We start from the raw sequence: 9,016 nt of genomic DNA, 5'->3' as shown, positions 1-9,016 counted from the left end.
CTGTCACACACACACACACACACACACGACACTTCTGACACTCTTCTGTCACACACACACACACACACACACGACACTTCTGACACTCTTCTGTCTCTCACACACACACACACACACGACACTTCTGACACTCTTCTGTCACACACACACACACACACACGACACTTCTGACACTCTTCTGTCACACACACACACACATACACGACACTTCTGACACTCTTCTGTCACACACACACACACACACACACACACACACACACACACGACACTTCTGACACTCTTCTGTCACACACACACACACACACACACACACACACACACACACACACACACACTCACTACCACTGACTTTCATAATACTTCTTTCCAGAGCAGACCTCCACCCTTCCAGATGTTCCTCCACCTGCTCCTTTCTACTCTCACTACAGATCACAATGTCATTTTCCTTATGGGTTTATTTTTGTCTGATCTCGGTATTGTTCCACTTTACAGTTTGTCTTCTCACCTTCTCACCATCTTCTCTGCCTCTCTGTGCTTCTTTTTGAGCAGATGAGTGTGTGTTATGCTGCTTTCAGGAAACACTTTGTGTGACTACCAGCTTCTTCCTCCTGGTCCGTCTGTTAGCCTGAGTGTGTGTTGTGAAGGCTTTAGAGATTCACCTGAACAGTTAGTTGTGTTTCAGGTCTTTGTTAAGGTTCTGTGGCTTTGTCTCGTGTTTATTACGTTGGAGAACTTCTGGAAGCTGCTTCACTTTCATCATGATTATTTAGCTGCATGAAATCTTCCTAACAAATGCAGGAATCTTTGTAATGACACCAGGAGCAACTTACACAACAGTTGCATCACTGATGTTCCTTACAGCTTGTCTTTGTTTATCTCCCTACAGTTTGGGGGTCATTTTATTTTTATACTTAAATACTTTTTATATATAAAGTCTGTATTACTTTGTTGTTTAAAACATCATGTGTCTGGTCTCCAAACCTGAACCTGCTTTGCTACGTGTTCAGGTTTAGTTCATAAAACTCTGGAGTTTATGTAGATGAGGTCAGTATACGTATCAAAGGGAATCTGGAGGAGAGGAAAAGAGGTGTGTTCACTGTGATGAGGGATAAAAGTGACCCGAATGCTGGATAACGTCAAAATGAACAGCTTTAATGAGTAAAGCAACAAATCAGGACCACAGACTAGACACAAGACGACAAGGGTCTCACGCCGCCATCAGCAACACGGCACGGTTAAATACAAAAGACAATCAACACATCAGGAACAGGTGTGCAGAGGCGGGGAGGAATAAACAAGGGCAGGGCGGACACGTGACTCGGACACGTGACTCGGACACGTGACTCGGACACGTGACGCGTAACATAAACAATCGCACAAAGTCTGGGCTGGATCCTGACACACACTTAGATCTGTTCATCTCTTCCTCACACTGGTCTTTTACTGGTTCTAGTGGAGACAAATGTTGACCTTGGAGGAAGGCGAGTCGCTGACTCATGGACCTCAACCTTCTCCTGACTCTCCTAAAGCATCATGGGTATTATCTTAAAGCTGCTCATGTGAACGTGTCGGCTTCCTTTCCTGACGTCTTCAGTGCTTCTCTGTAAAGACTGTTTGTCTTACTGAGTGTGTAAACATGCAGCTCGTCTTCTTCAGGGTAAAACTGAACATCTGACTAACACTGAATTGTTTATTTCTTGTCTCATAAGGGCAGCGATCTGCTTCCAGCCTCGTCCAGGTCCCGGTTTGAGGACAGTTCTGTGTGTGAGGACACGTCCTGGTCTGGTGTGATCGATGGAATGAGGCCGTGTTTGACTCGTCTCCTGCGCCGTATTTGTCACAGGTAAGGAAGCGTCTCTGAGTGTCTTCTGTACTCGGATCTAAACGAGAGCTTTTCAGGATCCTTCATGCCCATAAGGCCAGTTCTTCCTCTCTCGGTGAAGGAGGACTGATTGTTCTCACCTTTAAAGCTTGTTGATTTGATATCGATTAGAACTCTGCTCTGCTTTGAGAACATGTTGTTAGTCCACACTTGTGTTTGTTCCTCACATTCAGAACAGAACTCGCCTTCATCTGGGCAGCTTTCGCTGGACTCACTGCCATGAAGCCCACACGCTTCTCTGTTCTCTCGTCTCCTTGGTTTCGTTCATGTTTAGGCGTTCTCTTGGCCGTGATGAATGGCGTTCTCTGCACATTTACATGCTTTGTGTCCTGCACAGCGGCTGTGTGTGGAGTTGGTTGTGTGGGCAGCTCACACTAGTCTTTAGTTGAGCCTGAGCTAATTCACACCATCAAGCGACAATGGCTGCTATTTCTAGCATCAGCAGCTCCAAGCCAACATGCAGGAGTTTCTCCTTCTCACAGGTGATGATGGCTGGTGAAACTACACCTTTATACTTTAGTATTTATATATTTAGTATAGTTTTACAGAAAACTGCAGTTACGCAACCTGTTAGACGAACAGAAAAGGCTGTAATAAAAGTTAAATGTGTAGATGTGGATAAAAAAAGACACAACTGTTAAAGTTAATACACATAAATCATATTAGATCTTTTTGTATCTTTAATGTGATTTCCACGGACATGGTGGGTTAGTGGGTAGCACGTTCGCCTCACACCTCCAGGGTCGGGGGTTCGATTCCCACCTCCACCTTGTGTGTGTGGAGTTTGCATGTTCTCCCCGTGCCTCGGGGGTTTCCTCCGGGTACTCCGGTTTCCTCCCCCGGTCCAAAGACATGCATGGTAGGTTGATTGGCATCTCTGGAAAATTGTCCGTAGTGTGTGTGTGTGTGTGTGAGTGAATGAGAGTGTGTGTGTGCCCTGTGATGGGTTGGCACTCCGTCCAGGGTGTATCCTGCCTCGATGCCCGATGACACCTGAGATAGAAACAGGCTCCCCGTGACCCGAGAAGTTCGGATAAGCGGTAGAAAATGAATGAATGAATAATGTGATTTAACAGTTTACGAAATTCTAAATAAAAAAAAAAGAGAAAAAGGGATATTAAAATATTTTTAGAAGGGTTTCTGCTGAGTGTTTATTTACGGTGTTGAGAGTTTTTATTGAAGTCTTTAACTAATTAATCAGTCTTGATTTGTTGGTTTTATTTCAACATGAAGTTGTGAGGAATCTCCTGCAGATCTTTCTACAGGTTTCTTCTTGATCATCGCTGAGTCTGAATCTGTTCCTTTACTGACTTGTGATGGTGATGTAAGGTGACGTTTGTCTAACGGAGGCCTGAGGGTTACCCACGATTCCCTCTGTTACTGAACATCGTCATATCCACATACATGCTGAAACGACCGATCAGCTTTTCCTCGACTCGTTTGCTGAAGTCGACCCATTTAGCCTCCTGTCTGTAAATGTTATGTACTTACAGTAAGTTCTATAACAACATGTCATGAAAACCCTGAGAACTTCTCTGAGCAGCTGCTGCGCTGGGGGTTTATTTTACCCTTGGTGTTTGTGTATCTGAGCGCTCCTGTTAGGATCTGTTAGCATTAGGAGACCGAGCTGGAGGAACATCCTGAGAGCATGTGGTGAGTCTCCCAGACGTAACACTCGTACTGCTCCAGTCTTGACATTAGGCACCGAGACGTTTAGTAAGTAAGAGTAAAGAAACGCTAAAGTGTTGTATTTTTATCTCTACCTACTCAGTGTGTAAAGAACGTCACACACTTTTCTGTATTGAGAGAAAAGACAAGACTAAATTCTAACTGCAGACAAACAAACTGCACTGTTTATTTTCCCTGGAGAAGAACACACACAGCTCTGAGAGATGGACTTGGGTTTGTGACTGGGTTTATAACTACAGTACAAATAGAACAGGTTCAGAGTTTATTACATATCAGTGTTCTTACCACAGACCAAACAAAATAAGACACACTAGTGATTAAATAACAAAGAGAAACGAATGGAATATAACATCTGAAGGTTTTCAGATCCTAATAGGATTGTGTGTGTTTTATTAAAGGCAGTCGGAGGTAAAGCCATTAATCTGAGCTAGTGTTGACTTCAGTAAACTTGTGTTTCTGTCAGAACATGAGCGAGATGGTACAGCTTTCAGCTCCACTTCAGCTTTGTTCTTCTCTCATCAGCATCTGGATCTCTGACCTGCTTCACTTTCTGTTTTCAGTCATACTGTAATAAGTAACGTGTCTGAACAAAGGCTTTAAAAAGTCTGTAGTGAAGCACGACGAGTAAATAAAGTAAAAACTAGAGTACATGAGCTGTAACGAGAGGGAATCAGGAGCAGGTTTAGTTGTGTGTACAGAAGGGGTAATAAATCAATCTCATCAAAACCAAGCGGTCTGGTGAAGCGGGCAGGAAGTCCGAGTGCATCGACTCACAAAACCATGTGTATATCTAAGGGAGTCCCAAACCGAGCGCGGGTCGGAGCCCCTCACCGAGCGCGGGTCGGAGCCTCTGTGCGTGTGTGTGCGTTAGAGCCCTCTGTCTGTGTATAATGACATGACTCTGCCCATGTCTGTCTCCAGTGAGTGTAATATAAATATTTCAGTAACTAAGCTCTCAGAGTCTCATCATCATCATCATCATCATCATCATCATCATCATCGATGCTGTGAAATCACTTCACTCTGGAGTTACAGGACGTCTGAAGATCACCTTCTCCGATCACCAGTTCTCCTTATCCTGATATTTACCTTCATCTATAAAAAACACAGGAATATTTCCATCTGTTACCGTTGAGTATTTTCATATTTAGTGTTTCTTTGAGAAATTCCTTAAGTCTGATCCTTCAGCACAACTCTGGAGACGACTGGAGACGACTGGACACTTCAGCAGATGTCTCCTCAATACAGTGGCTCTGACTTTTCTTTGTGTTTGTTAGCAGAGTCTCAGGTTTCTGCAGAATGCTTTATCTTAAATAAGCAGCGCTCCTGTGGACCGGAACAGACGACTTTGTCCAAAACCGGATCATTTACAAACAAACAAATGTCATGTCCGGTTTATTCGGTCCTTTTGCCTGCTCCTGTGTTTATATTTCTAGCGTTTGGCTGAAGCTCGTATCTACAGTCACTTACATTTCTCTTTTTTACCCATCTCGATGGTTCAGGGCTGAGCTCCGGGTCCAGAAGGGCAGCTTTGTGGTGTTGAACTCATGACATTCTGATCATTATCGGTCTAATCCACTGAGCTTCCACTGAGCTGCACTTATTTCTGTCTTCCCTGAGTCATAGTGCTTTCTCTGCAGATCCTGTGTAATAATAATAATAATAATAATAATTTACAGTTACATTTAGAAAGCAAATCCAATTTAAACTCAGCATGATGTTAGGCACAGACTCGAGCTAATTGTTGCACAAAATCCATCTCTTATTTTTATCTAAATACATTTTGACATATTTTTGGTGAAGCCTTTTAGATGCTCAGTAATAGTGTAATAAATAAACTGACATCACACACGTTTCATTCTCAGCTCAGCTCTCCTGCTGTTTGCAGTGCAGCTCATGAACATTCGTAAGGCCTAATAAACACACATCATGAGTTACATGCAGGTTTCCCATCTCTGACAAGCTCATGTTACTGTCACAAAACAACCACAGAGTATTTTTAACCATGTGTCACTGAGAAGCAGAAGAATTTAGCCGTGAGTCAGTTCTGATCTGTAACACACCAGGAAGCGGACAGAGGTGTCCTCATGATGAAGAGGCACTAAAAGTCGACACATGAGCTTCTACACCTTTAGGATTGAGAACCAGAGAAGTACACATTTTAGTTCCTGCTGTCGCACCGTTTTGGATGGAGCAGTGTGTGTGTGTGTGTGTGTGTGTGTGTGTGTGGTGAAGCCCCTGAATGATGGAGTCTTACCCGATGATCTGACTCACACACGATGTTGAACTTTTACGTAACACTTGTTTTAGTTTCAGCCATTTTGCTCTGCTGTGTGTGTGTGTGTGTGTGTGTGTGTGTGTGTGCGTGTTGTGCCTCAGTTACAGGGTTACACTGTTTTATACCATCAGCTACTACATACAGCCTCACAGTGCTCAGTGCCAGGCAGAAGTCTCTATTCTACACTATATATCACACACACAATTAAATCCACACAGACCGCTGAGTCGCTGGATGTTTGTGCAGGTGTTGTGAACTCTCTGATATTAACTGCTGATCCCAGCCCCGATCCCAGCCCCGATCCCAGCCCCGATCCCAGCCCCGATCCCAGCCCCGATCCCAGCCCTGATCCCAGTCCTGATCCCAGCAGAGTTCCACTTCACTGATTTGTCACCAAGCAGACGTTAGCTGGTAAAAAAGGCACCAGAAGTAGAAACTAATGGATGACACTGCCAAAGGTTTGCACGTTCCCCAGTGATCCACAGCTGGAGGAAGCTCACTTTCCATCCTGACTTGTCACATTAGCTGCAGAAAAGTGTTTGCTGCCGTTCTGCAGACGTGAAGGAAGTGATGAGTGATGGATGGAAGCAGGAGTGAAAGCAAGCCCACGCTTTACATGAGCAGAGAATGAAGAGCTGTCCATTGGGCATAAAACTCTGTATTTATAGAGAGCAAGAGAAAGCTCCAGCTGGTTGGATTCGTCTACGAGGAGCTTCTTCTTCACAGCAGGAAATTACATGGTGTCAGGTTTGTTCTTTAGTGATGATGTAGTGATGTACACCTGCTCCAGCTTCCTGCAGGTGAGGCAGAAATGCTACTGTACATTTCTCCTTCTAACGTACTTCATTATCACTTTCATCATCATGGCTCCTGGTCCAGATGTTCCAGAAGACACTGATGATCTTGCTTGGAAATCACCCTTTTTTTGGCTTTTCTGCTGCAGCTCATGGGGTACAGGGCAGGAGAACAAACCCCGGTCCAGTTCAAGGCAGCCTTCACACACACACACTCTCTCTCTCTCTCTCTCTCACACACACACACACACACACACACACACACAAGTTAAGAACCTGGAGGAAACCCAGACACACTCTGGGAGCTCCATTTCCTGAGATATTGTTGTGATTGTATTCATGTTCTTCTTCCTTTACTCCACTTGCTCACTGTTCACTCCAACACACAGAGTTAAACATATTTATAATATCTATTACAGATATGAACAATATTATCTGTAAGAATGTTTTCACTCTAAAGAAATCATTCTATAAAACTTACAGAATTTCATATGAGACATGAATTAAAATTGTTTGTAAAATTGGAACAGAAATTGTACCTTTGTTGTATTTCCTTCTGTTTGGCTTTTAATCATGAAAAAAAAAAGTTTGGGAAGAAATTAGACATTTGAATTTGACAGAATGACCAAATTTGTTAGAACATCTGCTGATGTGCAGAAGGATTTATTTCCCTTCTCTCCGCCGCCGTGTTGGTCGTCTCCACCGGAGGACGCGTGACGCTGACGCAAAGTCTCTGATTATTCTGCATCTGCAAACGCTTTGTAACCTGGAGTTTATAAAATGTGCTCTGACCTTCATTCATCTCCTAGAAACAAATAGAATTTTCGAGAAAGACATGCATGATGCCTCTTGTTGCCATGGGAACCGTGATGAGACACGGAGGGGGAGGGGGTGGGCGGTTTGCCCATGACAGCAGATCATGTACAGAACCTGACTGTGTGGTGGTGTAGATGCAGATGAAAACCTCGAGAGATCAGTCCACCAGCCTCAGAGGGGAATGACATGAATTTACACGAAGCTCAAACGAAATCAACTAAAATATCAGAGAAACAACATTAATCTGTGTAAATAACGGCATGACATGAGCTGAAGCTGCCGAATGTAGCCAGAGCCCACCTGTGATTCTGATGGTGGTCCTGAGCAGTTTAACGGATGTAAAGATGTGATCTGTGTCTCCATGGGGTTCAGGACCAAAGCCTTACAGCCGGTGAAGAACTGAAGCATTTCCACATGATCAGTTGGCGTGTAGCAGATAATCAGCACAGAGTTTCCCGCCGTTACAGGACAGCTCTCAGGGATGGGGTTCGATTCCTGACTAAAATAGGACTTATTGATCAGCACTTACTTGCAGTTTAATTCCCCACGGAAGAAACAAAAACACCTCAAATGCTTCGAGACAGCAAGAAGAAGAACTCTTCAGAAAGCTTGTTCCAGCACTGACGTGTCTCCGTCCTAAAAGAATGCTGTGGGGGGGTGGGTGTGGGTGGGTGGGTGGGTGGACTTCTGAAGATATTTCTTCATATAGTTTTTACAACGTAAAAAAAATCTTCCTCCATGTGATAAAGCACACAAGATGGTTTAAAAGTTAAAAGCAAATTAAAAGCTTTGTTGTGTAAGTGTGTGATGGAGCACGTGTCTGTGATCAGAACGAACAATCCACCTCATCACTCAGCAGTAATCATCTCATACACGTCATCCATGAAGGGATTCTGATTAACCACAAATAAAGAACAGCTGGATTTTCTTGTCGTCTTCTTGTTTTCATTTGACCACATGTTCTTCAACCGGAATAAAAACCATGTTCAGGTAAAAGTACAGAGAAGGAAACGTCTACAAGAGAACTTCCAGAACATTTAACGTTCTATGGAACACGTGGAGAAAATGCAGCACCACTGTGACGTCTGCAAGGAATCACCAAGAACAGGAAGTTCTCTCAACACTGAAAAGATTAAATTGATCAGGGAGGAATCACTGAAGGATCTGAGACGTACTGGACCATCTCTGAGGGCCTTTTTACACCCGGTCACTTCGTGTGTTGTCTCTGATCCGATCGCCGTCTGATTTATTTAAAACTGTCCCATTTACATCAGGACACATAAACGCGTCTCGGCGAATCTGATATCGATCCGATCTTTCTGCTCTCGCCCAAAATGCTAATATATTTGCCCTCATTTCCGGGGTAACTGTAACAGAACACACTTTAGTGTCTGTGCTTTTCAGAACACGATCAAAAAGAAGACGTAAAACTGGTTACGACGTTTATGCTACAAAAAACAACATTTACTGTTTGCTGCGTTTTCGCTGGCGGCGGCAGCGCGTTTTAATCCCCGACGAGACGCCTGGGTGAAAGGTCACCTGCGAGTGACGTAGTTC

General features: G+C 43.9%; 1 protein-coding gene across 4 annotated transcripts in view; it reads left to right on the top strand.

Moving 5' to 3' along the window:
* Positions 1-9,016, top strand: part of zgc:172282 (leucine-rich repeat and fibronectin type III domain-containing protein 1-like protein) — a 37,555-nt gene that overhangs the window by 9,398 nt on the left and 19,141 nt on the right. For 3 of the 4 annotated variants that reach the window (XR_007144396.1, XR_007144397.1, XM_047820756.1), the window contains exon 2: positions 1,710-1,843. The exons of the other annotated variant lie outside the window; for it this stretch is intronic. The gene's annotated coding sequence lies outside the window, so the exon portion shown is untranslated. The remainder of the gene's footprint in view (positions 1-1,709; positions 1,844-9,016) is intronic. 4 annotated transcript variants of the gene reach the window in all.

This window comes from Tachysurus fulvidraco, chromosome 11 (genome assembly GCF_022655615.1).
Source record: "Tachysurus fulvidraco isolate hzauxx_2018 chromosome 11, HZAU_PFXX_2.0, whole genome shotgun sequence".
NCBI lineage: Eukaryota > Metazoa > Chordata > Actinopteri > Siluriformes > Bagridae > Tachysurus > Tachysurus fulvidraco.
This window is presented reverse-complemented; position numbering and strand designations above follow the sequence as displayed.